A 17,278-nucleotide genomic window follows, 5' to 3' on the forward strand; every position below is an offset into this window, starting at 1 on the left:
AAAAGACGGCAACTTCAGCGGTCTGTCAAATAGAAACGAACGGAGCAGTGCGTGAAGGGGGGGCTGCTGATCAGAGGGTCAAATAAGCGCTGGCGATCGTTAGGGAGCTGCATATAAAAATATGAAATATCATAATGTGTAAAGGGGCGCAACGCTGGTCAGCACACACACACACATAGTCCGTACATAAGGAATAATTAAAGTTTATTCGTAAGTTTAGATATGGCGTGTGTGTGTGTATATATAATATAATATATATACGTACGTTTATATGTATGTGCATGTATGTATGTGTGTGTATTACATCTCGCCTGAAGAAGGGGCCTGAGTTGCCTCGAAAGCTTACTTACATGTTGTGATCTTTTTAATTAGACAATAAAAGGCGGCATTCCGCTTGACTTCTCATTATGTATGTGTGTATGTTTAATATATAAACGCGCATATAGAATTATGACGTTTGGCGTATGTATGTATGTATGAGCCACACACACACAAAAACAAACCATATTTACACTTCTATAGACACGTAAATGAATACATAAACTTTTATATATATATAAATATATATATACACAAGCCATATTTAAACTCAAAATGAAATGTGTATGATACATATATATACACACACATGCATAAGCCATAATTAAACATTCTGTAGGTTTAAAATATGGCTTGTGTGTGTATATACAGTATATGTAAGTTTGTTTGGCTTATGTATGTTTGTATGTATTGTATATTTATATTTTTATATGTGAAATACACACACAAAACTGTACATAGGCCAAACATAAACGTATATACACACACACAATATTTGAGTTTAAATATAGTTTGTGTTTATGTGTGTGTGTGTGTGTATATAATATATATATATATAATATATAATTAAATAAGAGAGAAGCCATACATAAACTTTTATACACACATAAGACTTATTTCAACTTTATTAAATATGACTTTTATATGTGTACACAGACATTATGCACTCTCTCTTATTTAATTTATATGTATATGTACATACAGACACACACAAACACACAAGCCATTATTGAAGTTTACTTATGTTAGTATGTTAGTCCATATATGGCTATATATATATAAATATATATACAGTATATATAATTGTGTGTATGTGTGTGTATATATATATATATATATATATAATTGTATGTATGTATATGTGTGTGTGTGTGCTGACCAGGATTGCGTCCCACTTTATTAAATATGACTTATAAATATATATGTGTACAGAGACATTATGCAAGTTGAAATATGTCTTATGTGTGTATAAAAGTTTATGTATGGCTTCTCTCTGTGTGTCCCCCTCTCTTATTTAATTTTATATATATATATATATATATATATATATATATATATATATTCACGGCATTCGTAGTCTGTGTCACAATCTGATTGTATGGGTGGTTACCTACCAGGTAACGCTTGTGGTTGGCCAGCAATCTGCTAACATCCGCCACGGTGCCCTCAGTTTGTGAGGAGCAGATCATAGAATGGTTGAAAATAATGCAAATAGTACGCGACACGTGTTTCGTGACACAGACTATGAATGCCGTGAATGTAATTACCCCGATCTACATGCTGTCAAATAAACGAACCACACGCCGTGGCGCAACGTTAGGGGCATCGCCTCTGGTGCTGACGTCCGAGGTTCGAGTCCCAAGAGGGAGTACAGTAGAGTGTGTACACCTGATGAGCCCAGAATGAGGGCGAAACACGTGTCGTGTACTCTTTGCATTTATTTGACAGTAAACTATTTCAACCATATATATATATATATATATATATATATATATATATATATATATATATATATATACTAGCAAAATACCTGCGCTTCGCAGCGGAGAAGTAGTGTGTTAAAGAGGTTATGTAAACATATATATACATAAACATACTGTATATACATAAATATATACATATACACATCCACATATATATATACATATATCAACATATATATACACATATATATATATATATATATATATATATATATATATATATATATATATATACACACACACATGCAGACACATATATATATATATACATATACATATTTGTATATCTACATATATATACACATATATACATATACATATTTGTATATCTACATATATATAAACATATATACATATATATACATATTTGTATATGTACATACATACACATATATATATACACATACACATATATATATATATATATATATATATATATATATATATAGCTGATTACCCAGTGGATTCGCTCACTGAGTGCAAGAGAAAAAAATAAAATGTATGTATAAAATAAGTTAAATTGCCAAATTTATTTTTGCACAAATAAAGAGCACTTACAATAACATAGAAATCAATATAAACAACATTAACATCATTATCATTTGAGAATATGAAGTAATATATAAGAAGCACATTGCATATAAATATAAATTATTAAACATTAAAATGTTCTTCTATAAAACACTACCGTGGCTATTCGTTTGTCTGTCCAGGATTTTAAATCAGCTGTAGCTCGCAAACCGTTTCACCTATTGACTTGAAATTTGGTACACAGATACTACGTCACATCTACTATTCGCTTTCCCACACATATGAACACATATATATACACACATACATATACAGACACATACACATATATACATAGTGCGTTGCAACACGGGCTGTGATTGTTACATGGGAGGGAGACGACAAATCACAGCTTCCCGCTTTGTAATCGGGCTTGTGATTGCTGCTTTGACGGATGCCCAGATCCCACAGTATTTCCCCTTAGGAGAGGCGTTAGGCATGTGTAATTGAATAGCGGTGCTGCAAGTTATTACTCTTTTTATCTTTATTTTATTGTAGAATCAACTCACAGCTGCGCGCACCAGTGCGTCCGTGGCGGATGCGTACGGCTGACGTTTTCATTGTCTACCACCTTCGCTAATCATTCTTGAGGCAGATTGAAGACTTAAGTGCCAGCTTAACTGAAAAATTAAAGAAAACATACTAAGTTTTAAAAAAAATAATTTTTAACGGGAAAAGATGCCGACGAAAGAAGAGAAGCAGCGGGACGCTAGGGTCAAGAGCTGCTCATTAAGCAGCAAGCGCATCAACCTCTGAGCAAACGAATGTTAAACGTACAGAGAAAGAGGATAAATGCTATGAATGGTCATGTCAAGTGTATTCACTCCACGTTATCGTGCAGTGCGCTGTTACTGGTATTTTGATTAAAGAATCTGAATAACATATAAGAATCGTATAAATTATTAAACAGTAAAACATTAACATTTAAGAAGTAAAGATACATTGAGTACTACTGTAGTGCTTTCGGGTATAGTACATTTTTTGTTTGCCCATTACATGCATAAATGTATACATTTTTTGGTGTACCTACCCAAGAACACGCGACATGACCCAGCAGTTAAAAATTTATCGCTCCAGCAATTTTAACTCTGTTACAAAGTCATCTAATATGGTATTGCAAACGGCAGCGGGAGCGTTTCTATAAACTCAATTTAAACTTACTGTTTACACCGTGCTTTGAAGATGCATAGTATGCGACACGTGTTTCGCCATAATTGTGGGCTCATCAGGAGTACACAGTCACTGCACTCCCTTACGGGAATCGATCCTCGGACGTAGAGGCGAAGCCCCTAACGTTGTGCCACGGCGTGAGGTTCGTTCATGTGACAGCATGTAGATCGGGGTAATTACATTGCAGGCATTCGTAGTCTGATTCACAATCTGATTGTATGGGTGGTTACCTACCCGGTAACGCTTGTGGTTGGTGAGCAAGTCGGCTAACTTCTGCCACGGTGCCCTCTTTCAGTTGCGAGAAGCAGATCATACAATGGTTGAAATAGTTTAATATATATAGCAAAATCACCGCGCTTCGCATGGGCGAATATGGTATTGCAAACGGCAGCGTTTCTATAAACTTAAAGTTACGGTTTATACCGTGCCTTGTTTCATATTCTTTTCCTACCTTATCAATTGTGTAATGTGTTTTTTGAACAAGTTTCATTCATGTAAGTGATCACTCCTGCTGCGTTCAGTCACTTCACGTGAGCCACTCTCTTGTGTGATGTTGCGATGTCCACGGGTTTATTTAATGTTAGCTAAGACCCGGCAGTTAAAAGTTTCTCGCTACAGCAATTTTAACTCTGTTACAAAGTGATGCAAACTCTCGTTTATACCTCGTGTCTTCTCATTAAACTTGTATCTCGCGAATATGGCATTGCAAACGGCAGCGGGAGCGTTTCTATAAAGTTAAGGTTACGGTTTACACCGTGCTTTTTTATACCTCGTGTCTTCTCATTAAACTTGTATCTCGCGAATATGGTATTGCAAACGGCAGCGGGAGCGTTTCTATAAAGTTAATTTAGACTTACGGTTTACACCGTGCTTTTTTATACCTCGTGTCTTATGAAGATGCTTGTATGCGTCACTCACTCGCTTCTTATTGTTTCGCTGCCTTGTCAATTGTGTAATGAATGTTTTCTTCTGCGCTCTTTGGGGCTCCTCCTTCTTTTCTACGTACTGAGTTCACAGTCACTTCACGTGATTACGTGGGAGGCGTGATGACGCGACACGCAACTCAGTCTCCTACGGCCATCTTGCTGCCTACCATTACAGTATATGGACAAAAAAAGAGGTTCCAGTTATGACCATTACGCGTATAATTTTGAAATGAAACCTGCCTAACTTTTGTAAGTAAGCTGTAAGGAATGAGCCTGCCAAATTTCAGCCTTCCACCTACACGGGAAGTTGGAGAATTAGTGATGAGTGAGTCAGTCAGTCAGTGAGTGAGTGAGTCAGTCAGTCAGTGAGGGCTTTGCCTTTTATTAGTATAGATATATATATATAACATATACACATGCACACAAGCCATTATTAAAGTTTACTTATGTTAGTCCATATACGGCTTATATGTATATATGTATATGTTGGCGCCCTGCCCGGGATTTGTTCCTGCCTTGTGCCCTGTGTTGGCTGGGATTGGCTCCAGCAGACCCCCGTGACCCTGTGTTCGGATTCAGTGAGTTGGAAAATGGATGGATGGATATATATATATATATGGTTGAAATAGTTTACTGTCAAATAATGCAAAGAGTACGCGACACGTGTTTCGCCCTAATTGTGGGCTCATCAGGCGTACACACTCACTGCACCCCCGTCTCGGGGAATTGAACCTCGGATGTCAGCGCCAGAGGCAAAGCCTCTAACGTTGCGCCACGGCGTGTGGTTCATTCATTTGACAGCATGTAGATCGAGGTAATTACATTCATTGCATTTGTAGTCTGTGTCACAATCTGATTGTATGGGTGGTTACCTACCAGGTAACGCTATACATATATGCAGTGAGTGTGTACGCCTGATGAGCCCAGAATTAGGACGAAACACGTGTTGCGTACTCTGCATTATTTTCAACCATTCTATGATCTGCTTCTCACAACTGAGGGCACCATGGCGGATGTTAGCTGACTTGCTGGCCAACCATAAGCGTTACCTGGTAGGTAACCACCCATACAATCATATTATATGATTCAGAATACGAATGCCATGAATATACAGTATATAAAATGTGTGTGTGTGTGTGTATGTGTATGTGTGTGCTGACCAGGATTGCGTCCCACTTTATTAAATACCAGTAAACCCCCGATTCTCTAAAGAATCGCAAATCCAAGAATGTCAATTACTTTCTGTTTCCTGTAGTACTAGGGTGCTGTACCGTGTTAGCCATTATGAATGTAGAGAAAAGCCAAGCAAAATGACACCTTTTATTGGCTAACTAGAAAGATTACAATATGCAAGCTTTCGAGGCAACTCAGGCCCCTTCTTCAGGCAAGATGTAACATCTTGCCTGAAGAAGGGGCCTGAGTTGCCTCGAAAGCTTGCATATTGTAATCTTTCTAGTTAGCCAATAAAAGGTGTCATTTTGCTTGGCTTTTCTGTTTCCTCCAATCTTTGTAGGGATGTAAGATCATGGAGGGTGGCAGCGTCCTGGGAAAGTTTTCATTTAATGAACTAAATATATCTGCAGTAAAGCTGTTTCTTTTTGGAGCCGTGACTCGTTTGGTTCTGGTGTTTCAGATGCGCGTTGTAGGCGCCTTCGTTCATTGTTTTTATCCATGCAGTCTCGTTTCTGTGTTTCTATAAGTGTGTTGTTAGCTAGAAGTCGTTTGCTGTTAGGAATCCTAATTGAACCCCTGACCACAGGCACTGTGGAGTAGCTGACTGCTGGCACTGTCAGTAGTCACCTCTACCTCAAGTTTAAATACATACACATATATAGATAGACGCCGCATTCACTGTGTTTCCCAGTAGACACGATACGTCAGCCTTATTGCGAGTGGCAAAAGTGCCATTTAAACTAATACAGTAGACATGGACACCGGGTTTTCTGATGAAAAAACAATAACGTTTAAAACAGTATCGTTTACATACAACAGATTTTGGCGAATCGTTTTAATGTAATTATTAATATCCATTTTTACACTAATATGTGTATTAATAATGTGAATTTCCCATTGGGATTAATAATCTATCTATCTATCTATCTATCTATCTATCTATCTATCTATCTATCTATCTATCTATCTATCTATCTAATAATGGCAATTATTAAATAATAATAATTATTATGGTGCAGCCTTAGTTTGTGGAAGACAGACACAACTAAAGACATGAGCATAAAATGATGGTTGTCAATTTCAAACTGTGTTTCCTCAATGTGCTCCTTGAGAAAAAACATCATCAAGTTTGAGACATGTTAACAGCTAACAACAATCTACATAGCTGGTGACTAAATACGTTTAGCCAAAACGTTGTTTGGAGGCTCACTTGAGCACCTAAATGCATAGCTTTGCTATCTTAGCCTGGCTTAGCTAAAGTAAAGATTATAAAACGGGATTTTCTAACGGCCAACTATAACCAAAACGATTGTTCAGCCTTACCTATGAAATGTAATCCCCCGGGATCTGGTGTGGAGCGTACAGCGGTTTGTACAATCCCAAGCAGCATATTATTCATTACTTCACTCCACAGCAGTGCCACTCACAATATGGCGGCGACGTTGACGTACGATTCTGCTAGTCATGAGGCGTTTAGTTATTCTGTGTCTATGTTTAAATATGTCACCATGGCAACTTGTTGGCGTGCACGCTTTACGTCAAGTTTAGTTTACAGGTTGTGTTGTGTTGTTTGGGCGCCACTTACTGACTTTGGGAAGCCGCTGGGTTTGACTGTTGGGCGCTGTGCGCGTGCGCTTTTGGCACGGGTTGCGTCCGGCGTCCGTGTATATATACAACCTTCGTAAACATTACTAAACAAAGGTTTTATATGCGGTGGTGTGCGCGTTCGGGCGGCGGTTGTATTGTGACCTGAAGTTTAGTTTACAGGTTGTGTTGTGTTGTTTGGGCGCTACCTACTGAGTCTGGAAAGCCACTGGGTTTGACTCTGGGTGCTGAGTCGCAGTGTGCGTGCGCTTCGCTGCGTCCATCATCCTGCGTCTGTGCATATATACAACCTTCGTTTAGTAATATAGATTTCACCAAGCTTCTCCACACAGGTAAGCCGGAGTTAGTCAGTGATAGTCATTAAGTAGGTATGGTCACGTGTGTGTGTGTGTGTGTATACACAAGCCAAACTTAGTCCTCTATTCACGTGTACACACCCCGGAGTGCCACCCAAGTTGTGCCTTCCTCACGGTGGTCTCACTTGGAGGGTGACCAGTGCCACCTGCCCGCTCAAGTCTCGTTTTCCGTATTGTGGATGCCGGAGGGCTGCACTTCATTTTTGTTTTTTTGTTTTCTCCCCCTGCTTTCTGACTGTTAGTTTGATTCCTTTTCAGACCGTGACAATGACACCGTGCAGTCTGTTGTGGTGTGTTTGTCACCTGAGGATTATAAAAGTTAGTGATGATGCCACAATGGTGATTTAGATCCTGAGTAATACAATCACAAGAGTGTAGAGTGGAATTTTTTTGTTGTTCCCCCACCATGACTGCATGTGTACACTGACACACACACACACACGCTTGGCCATACTTACTTAGCGGCCATCATCAGGTGACTCCATCTTTCCTGTAGACAGGGAGATACAACGCTGGTCAGCCAGAACCCTCTGATAGCACCCGTCGAGTAAGGAGCTCCTTTGTTTACACGGACCCCCGTACCACACATACGTACTTTAATCTGCTTGGCCAAGGGTGGCATGGTGGCGCAGTGGTAGCCCCACTCCCTTGCAGTAAGTGGATGGGGCTTTGTGTGGGGTGTTTATGTGTCCTTCGGGGGTCCCTATGGGTTTCTCTTCATTCCAGAGACATGCAGCTTTGGCCCTGGAGGCTCCCCATCCAGGCGTTTTGTTCCTGCCTTGCTCCAGGTGATTTTTGGCTTCAGCTGCCCCAACAAGCCGTCCCTGGATGGATGGATGAATGACATCTGTCAGAAAGCACAGGCAGACCCACAAAGAAGCCCACTTTATTAGTTACTTCTTTAAGCCCCTGGATGGCGATGCTCACCAATAATATTTATTTCCGTACCACACTTTCATACAAAACAGGCGGCTCAGATCATGATAAGTGGACCTCCTTTCCCAAAGACATGACGCTATACTTCATTTCATCAGACCAGAGGGTCTTGTGTCTCACAGTCACCGTCTTACAAACTCCAAGTGGTCTTCCATGTGGCTTCTGTCATAAAGCTCGGATAAGTAAGAATGTTGTAGTGATGGCGGTCCATCTGGAATGTTCTCGGGAGCTTGGCCAGCGTGACCGTCGTGTTCCTGGTCACCTCCCTCCATTATGACTCGTCTCTGATGGTTGCTCACTTTCGCCAGCCGGGTGGCCCTCTCTAGGAGGAGTCACTGGTGCTTCCAAACATTTTTTCCATTTAAGAATTATGGAGGCCACTACACTCTTGGGAACCCTAAACATCACCACCAACAATTTTTATTTCTTGTAGAGCCCAAAATCCCACCAGGTAGGCCTCGGTGGGCTTTAACAGAGCCTGTGTTTTGACAAATGAAGACGCTGCAGACATTTTCCTTCTTTTTGTTCGCCTTCTCCTGATCCATCTGTCAACACAGTCCTGTCTCTGACCTTTGACCTCATGACTCGGTTTTTGCTCACCCCACGGGAACTTCTATTGACCAGTGTGTGCTGCCTGAGGTGACGTTTGTTTATATACTTTGAACCTGCAAACCCCTTCAGTAACCGTGGCGGAAATAATTAAGACGAGAGGTGTATGGTACGTGGAACAGAGGGATTGGACAATGCAAACTTCCACTCCTGATATCCCTCAGCGGCCACTTTATTAGGCCACACCTCGCTGGCTTGGAGTTGGGCCCCCCCTTTTGATTTTAGAACTGCCATAATTCTTCATATCATTGATTCAACAAGGTGCTGTACACATTCCTCAGGGATTCTGGTCCATATTGACATGACAGAATCATGTAGTTCCTGCAGATTTGTTGGCTGCACATCCACGATCCAGCATATCCCAAAGGTGCTCAATTGGATTGAGATCTGGGGCCTCATCTATAAACGGTGCGTATGCACAAATAATGTTGCGCACTGCCATTTCCACACTCAAAATCACGATGTATAAAACCTAAACTTGCCGTTCGCTGAAATTCTTCTCTTTTCCCCTCGTGCTTTTCCCATTGTCTTTTCACAGAAGGCTGAGCTTAAGGGCTATTTATATTGATTTGCATATTCAAAGAGGCGTAATTCTGGGAGGACTTGGAACGGGACAGCAGGTGCATGCACGTGCGTTACTTTTCCACGCTGACTGGGATTTATAGAGCGGTAGAATGTGGAAGTTGGCGTTCGCACACATTTATGCATCTGGATTTTTTTTTGTGCATACGCACATTTCCAGTTTTGTCCTTACGTCATGTTTTAGTGTGAATTCTACGCACAGTGTTATGCATGAGGCCCCTGGTGGCTGTGGAGGCCATTGGAGTCCAGTGAACTCATCGTCATGTTCAAGAAACCAGTTAGAGATGATGTGAGTTTTGTGGCAGGGCGTGTTATCCAGTATCCATCAGAAGATGGCGGTCATAAAGGGATGGCGGTGGCATTTAAACGATGGTCAGTTGGTACTAAGGGGCCCAAAGTGTGCCAAGAAAATATCCTCTACACCATTACAGCACCACTTGCAGCCTGAACCATCGATACAAGGCAGGATGGATCCATACTTTCATGTTGTTGACCCCCACCATCCGAATGTCACAGCAGAAATCGAGACTCGTCAGACCAGGCAATGTTTTTCCACTGCAGATGCCATCTCACTATTTTAACCATCGCATCCCTCCATTTATATTCAACAGCTCTTACTGTATAACCTAACATTTTATTTACCTTTTTAATCGATTCTGAACATTTCTTAGACAATAAGAACGTTGTTGGTCAGCAACAATACTCAGGTAGGCTGTGGCATGTAAACGATACTCAGGTGGTTCTCAAAAGTGTGGCAAGAAAATCTCCGCCACACCATTACAGCACCAGCACTATCAGCCTGGACTGTTGATAGAAGCCAGTTTCATGTTGTTGACCCACCATCCGAACGTCACAGCACAAATCGAGACTCCTCAGACCAGGCGACATTTTTCCAATCTTCTATTGTCCACTTTTGGTGAGCCCGTGTGACTTGTAGCGTCGGTTGCCTGTTCTTAGCTGACAGGAGTGTCACCTGGTGTGGTCTCCTGCTGCTGTAGCCCACCTGCTTCAAGGTTTGACGTGTGTGTGTTCAGAGCTGCTTGTCTTCATACTCCAGTTTGTAACAAGTGCTCATTTGAGTTCCTGTTGCCTTTCTATCAGCTCAGACCAGTCTGGCCATTCAGACTCTGACCTCTGGCATCAACAGAGAGCTGGCACTCACTGATATTTTCCCTTTTTCTGACCATTCTCTGTAAACCTTAGAGATGTTTGTGCGTGAAAATCTCAGTAGATCAGTAGTTTGTGAAATACTCCGATCGGCCCCATCTGGCACCAACAGCCATGTCACGTTTAGAGTCACTTCAGTCGCCTTTCTTCTTCTCCATTCTGATGATCGGTTTGGACTTCAGCAGGTCATCTTGATGATGTCTACGGGCCAAAATGCATTGAGCCACTGCCGTGTGATTGGCTGATTGGAGACTTATGTTAAGAAGCAGTGTACCTAATAAAGTGGCCAGTGAGTGTATAATTATTTATATTTTATACACATAAATACAATCTAAGGGACGCCATTGTAGCAGAGCACTTGTGTTTAGTGGGGTCTTTGATGACTGCAGTTCCATCTTTCGGTGGAGTGAAGGTGTGGTCCTTGGCCCGCAGTCGACGTCACGTCTGTGCCGATGGGGTGGAGATGACGTGACGCCTGTGCCGACGGGTGAGTCAGCTCTTTGGTAACTGCAGTTTCATCTTTCGGTGGAGTGAAGGTACCGTTTGCGGCCCACAGTCGTGTGGGGCTGAGTTGACGTCACATCTGACATCAATCCGCCTCAAAAGTTTGGGCAAGGGGCATCAAAAGTGTCACGCGGTGGCGTCAATGGGGTTGGCGCAATTGACTCTAAAAATGGCCTTAAATCAGAAATTAAAGAGTCTGTACAAATGATGTGGACATCACCGCGTCAAAATCATCTCCAGCACGCCGTGATAGAAGTATGTAGTTATTAAATTAAAGAACACAAAACTCCAGTCGATCAATAACATTATGTATATTTTTCATAAATTAATGTTGTATGCTTCATCTCTGTATACAGATATATATATTGTAACAAAGGCGCTATATAGGCGCCTTACCCGACACAGATAGACACGGGAGGCACACCTAAAATAAATAAAGTTTACATTTTCTTTGCCTGTGGGCGCACGTCTTCCTCGTGTCCCACAAGGCAGTACACGGTCCCAAAAAGACAACCACACAACGTAAAGCACCCTCCTTCGGCGCCACCACTCCTCCCAGGCAACCTCGTCCCCTCCACCCGACTGGCCGCTGAGTGCTGGTCGCTGGCTCCTTTTATTGGGCATCTGGAAGATCTCCAGGCGCTTGATTCCCGACATCCGGCTGCACTTCCGGGTGTGGCGAATATGCTGCCCAGACGGTACCAGGAGTCCCAGTTACAGCACCCTTCTAGTCAAAAAGACAATGGGAACACTAGAATTACAAATCGGACCTCGATGAATGGAATGTTCAAGTGGCAAATGTTCACCGAGTAATCCTGGGTGATTCATTGAGAACAAAACGATGTGCCAACGGTCAACGGAAACCAAAATCAGCAGCCCACGAATGGCTCATTCAACATCCCACTGAAAAGATTCAAAGATTGAAATCATAGGCTGATCAACGTGTGTGAATTTCATCATGTGACTCAGTAGTGTGTGTGCCCCCCCCCACCCACGTGCCTGTATGGGCCCCTGATAACATCTGGGCATGGTCCTGATAAGAAAGTGGGCAGATCAGGGCATCAGTGGGCTCCTGGACAGTCTGTAGTTGTGACTTGGGGTAGTCGGAAGCACCGACATAATGTCCCAGAGGTTCCACCCCCCCGGCCCACCTTAAATCCCTTCGCACATCCTCATCAACGTCTTTTGTTTTGTAGAATGTGTCGATAAGCACAAGCAGCAGGCAGCCTGCTATCCCATCCAACAAAACAAAGCTGAAGTCAGTCGCAGCATTCTCAGATCCCAAGTGTGTTTATCTGGGTGTGAGGTGCCTGGAGTTGTATACGGTAAATAATACAGAATATCGTTATTTGGAATATATACATTTCATACGTGCTCTGTACCTACAACTATCTGGGTAAGGGTAAGATGACAGGAAACGCGAGAAATGCTGAACACACAGCTAGAACAGATGTTCTACTAATAATGACGTGAAGTGTATAATGTGTGAAGACTTTAGTCCAAATATCACAAATATAACCAAAGTAAACAAAAAGAAAATCATTCAATTTACACGTTGCTGTCAATGAGTTACAAAGCCAAGCTCAAATGTCAATCAACAAATTACAGTGGTAAGAACCGCTGCCGTATAACCAAAAGGTTGCAGGTTGGAGACTGGGGACTCCATGTTTTGAGTAGTGAGCTGCTATTATAACAACGGGTAGTCCTCAAGTTATGGACATCCGACATACGACTTATGAACGGGGCTGCGGCTCATCCATCTGTCTGGGGGACGCGACGCAGGATCCTCCGTAACTTCCGCTCTGTCATCTCCGGCCTGGGGACGCTACAAGCGGTGGCTGGAGGGGGGCAGTTTTGCTGCTCGCGCAGTGTGGTGTCCCTCGGGCGGCTCTGGTTGATAAATGGGGTGGTGGGAGCTGCACCCTATTCATTCTCAGAGGGTGTGCGGCAAGCGGTGACCCGGGGTCCATAGTCACCGGGGCCACAGCTACCGCTCGTGTGCAGGACAGAGGCTTAAAAGGGGCGGTTTGCTGCAAGCCCACCACACCATCGCAGCTACTGCTCCTGACTGTGGATGGATGGCTAAACTGCAAACCACTACAGAGCCAGCCTAACAAGAAGATGGATGGATGACTGAGTGGTTCAGAAAAGCGATGGAGGGATGGATGACAGGTTTAGTAAATGTATGCCTAGATAAGTGTACTCCTGTAGAGGCAAACAGCACTTCAATGTCTGTAAACAAAAATCGTGGAGCCACGTTGACCGTTAAAGTCTTCATTTCATGGCAATTTTCCCAAAGTTTAATGGGGGGGTGAATGGAAGGAACATGTGATGAAGACCATGGAGCGGCTGCTGCTTCACCACCTGAGGCCACAGGTCCACCATGCCCTTGACCCTCTGCAGTTCGCATACCACGAGAAGGTGGGAGCGGAGGATGCCATCATCTATATGCTACACCGATCCCTCTCTCACTTGGACAGAGGCAGTGGTGCTGTAAGAATTATGTTTCTAGACTTCTCTAGCGCCTTCAACACCATCCAACCTCTGCTCCTTAGGGACAAGCTGACAGAGATGGGAGTAGATTCATACCTGGTGGCATGGATCGTGGACTATCTTAAAGACAGACCTCAGTATGTGCGTCTCAGGAACTGCACGTCTGACATTGTGGTCAGCAACACAGGAGCGCCGCAGGAGACTGTACTTTCTCTGGTCCTGTTCAGCCTATATACATCAGACTTCCAACACAACTCAGAGTCCTGCCACGTGCAAAAGTTCACTGACGACACTGCTATCGTGGGCTGCATCAGGAGTGGGCAGGAGGAGGAGTATAGGAACCTCATCAAGGACTTTGTTAAATGGTGCGACTCAAACCACCTACAACTGAACACCAGCAAAACCAAGGAGCTGGTGGTGGATTTTAGGAGGACCAGGCCCCTCATGGACCCCGTGATCATCAGAGGTGACTGTGTGCAGATGGTGCAGACCTATAAATATCTGGGAGTGCAGCTGGATGATAATTTAGACTGGACTGCCAATACTGATGCTCTGTGCAAGAGAGGACAGAGCCGACTATACTTCCTTAGAAGGCTGGTGTCCTTCAACATCTGCAATAAGATGCTGCAGATGTTCTATCAGACGGTTGTAGCGAGCGCCCTCTTCTACGCGGTGGTGTGCTGGGGAGGCAGCATAATGAAGTAGGACGCCTCACGTCTGGACAAACTGGTGAGGAAGGCAAGCTCTATTGTAGGCACGGAGCTGAACAGTTTGACATCCGTGGCAGAGCGACGGGCGCTGAGCAGACTCCTGTCAATCATGGAGAATCCACTGGAGCCACTGAACAGGATCATCTCCAGACAGAAGAGCAGCTTCAGCGACAGACTGCTGTCACCGTCCTGCTCCACTGACAGACTGAGAAGATCGTTCCTCACCCACACTGTGCGACTCTTCAGTTCCACCCGGGGGGTTAAACGTTAACATTATACAAAGTTATTGTCTGTTATACCTGCATTGTTATCATTCTTTAATTTAATATTGTTATTATCATTATGCTGCTGCTGGAGTATGTGAATTTAATAAAGTATCTATCTATCATTATATAGTATCTATCTATCTATCTATCTATCTATCTATCTATCTATCTATCTATCTATCTATTTATCTATTATATAGTGCCTTTCTCATCTATCTATCTGTCTATCATTATATAGTGCCTTTCTCATCTATCTATCTGTCTATCTATCTAAATGGCAATGTTTAAAAAATGAGAGGATGGTTGGTTGATTTATAAAATGAACGAGAAGATGGATGGATGGAAGGCTAAAAAAAGGATGGATGGTGAGAGGGGTGACTAGAATAGTCAGAAAATGAGCAAATGGACGTGTTCTAAACAAATGGGTGGTGGGACTCATGGATGGATAGAAAGAATCAAAATGCTGGTCAGGCACAGATAAACTCCGGGGATGCCACAAGCCTGAAACCTGACACCGGACCCCAAGGCAAGGCTGCGGATGCTAACGGTGGGCCGACTTGTAGGTGGGTTTCCCCTGGACGCCCGCCGCGCCGTTAACGGTAAAGTGTGACACATTCTGATGGTTCCTCCTCCTCCTCCTCCTCTTTCTGTTTTGGTGTCATTTAACAAACGTGTGTGAACGATGGCGACCGCCGCTCTCACTTCTCTTTACCGCTGACTCATTCCTTGGTGTTTTTGTTGACGAGAAACCTGTTCAGGGGGCGAAGCTGCGGCGCGGTGGACACTCGGGCAGGAAGCAACGTGAAAACAGAAAGAATCCTCCGGGGTGGGGTGGGGGATGCTTTGTGCTACCAGCCGAAACCAAACGTTTTATTTTGATTTTTTTGTGTGAAACAATTGCTTTGGGTGCTTTTCAGTAAATTGTGTTTTTGGGAAAAAAATATTCAGCCCTCAAAGGGTTAATGGCAAGTCACGTGGCTGGCACAGTCATTAGTAGTGTTGCTGTATAATGCCAGTGTCTGGGGGTTCAAATCCTAGCATGGACCCTGCCTGACTTTACCCATCAACCCGTTGTCATAACCCTTCCTTAACTTTAGAGTCCCTCTTGACTTAAGTTTGTATCCATTTTGTTTTAATGGCAAGTCATGTGACTGGCACAGCGCCTAGCAGTGTTGCTTTATAATGCCAGTGTCTGGGGTTCAAGTGCCAGGTTGGACACACGGACAACGTGGAGTTTAGCCATCCAACCAGTTTTCATAACTTTAGAGCCACTCTGAACTTCAGTTGTGTCCGTGTGTTATAATGAGGACTTGCTCCGATGTTAGTAGTGTGGTTTCCGAATTCCGGAGTCTGGGGTTCAAATCCCAGTGTGGACAGACGGCCCACGTTGGAGTTTGACCATCAAAAGTGTTTTCAGATCCCTGTGAGTTGTAGAGACAGGATTTAGTTGTATTTGTTCTAATTTATTGGATACTTGGTGCCTGTGATTGTTTTCTTGGTGTCTCGGCTCCGTCTTGTGCTTTCAGGTGCCATCTGGGCAGGGCAGGTGCCACCGCACTCGCTTAGCTCTCTTTTTGTGCCCCACGGTGGGTGCAGCAGGATGTGCTTTGTTTATCTTTGAAATTCTTTCTCTAAACTTGGAGCCAAGTGCGCCCTAATCTGTCAGAATTTGTGATCTGAAATACCTGCCAAATCACAAAAAAAAAATAAAGAAAATGACTTCAATTGAATTGTTTTTACATTTGCTTATATTTGATTTGAGTGAGCTTCCCTGGCAGGCGGGCAATAGCGGACCCTTTAGGTGTCCTGACTGGACTGCCACACGAGGACCACTATCACCTGGTGTATGGGGGGCAGAACTGCCACTACCACCTGGCATATGGGGGACAGAACTGCCACTTCCACTTGGCATATGGGGGACAGAACTGCCACTTCCACTTGGCATACAGGACTGCCACCTGGCATATGGGGGGCAGATCCACCACCTGGCATATGGGGAAAAGAACCACCATTACCACCTGGCGATGGAATTGCCACCACCACCTGGCATATGGGGGACAGAACTGCCACCTGACGTATAGGGGACAGAACTGCTACTACCCCTTGCATATGGAACTGCCACCTTCACCTGGTGTATGGGGGACAGAACTGCCATCTGGCATATGGGGGACAGAACTGCCACCTGATGTATGGAGGACAGAAGTGCCACTTCCACTTGGCATATGGAACTGCCACCTAGCGTATGGGGGACAGAACCACCACCTGGCATATGGAGGACAGAACCACCATTACCACCTGGCGTATGGAATTGCCACTGCCACCTGGCATATGTTGGACAGAACTGCCACATGGCATATGGGGGACAGAACTGCCACTTGCCGTATAGGTGACAGAATTGCCAGTACCCCC

General features: G+C 43.5%; 1 protein-coding gene across 1 annotated transcript in view; it reads left to right on the top strand.

Moving 5' to 3' along the window:
* Positions 1–17,278, top strand: part of cmtm6 (CKLF-like MARVEL transmembrane domain containing 6) — a 56,961-nt gene that overhangs the window by 758 nt on the left and 38,925 nt on the right. The gene's annotated exons all lie outside the window — the stretch shown is intronic.

Source organism: Erpetoichthys calabaricus, chromosome 13 (genome assembly GCF_900747795.2).
Source record: "Erpetoichthys calabaricus chromosome 13, fErpCal1.3, whole genome shotgun sequence".
Lineage (NCBI taxonomy): Eukaryota > Metazoa > Chordata > Cladistia > Polypteriformes > Polypteridae > Erpetoichthys > Erpetoichthys calabaricus.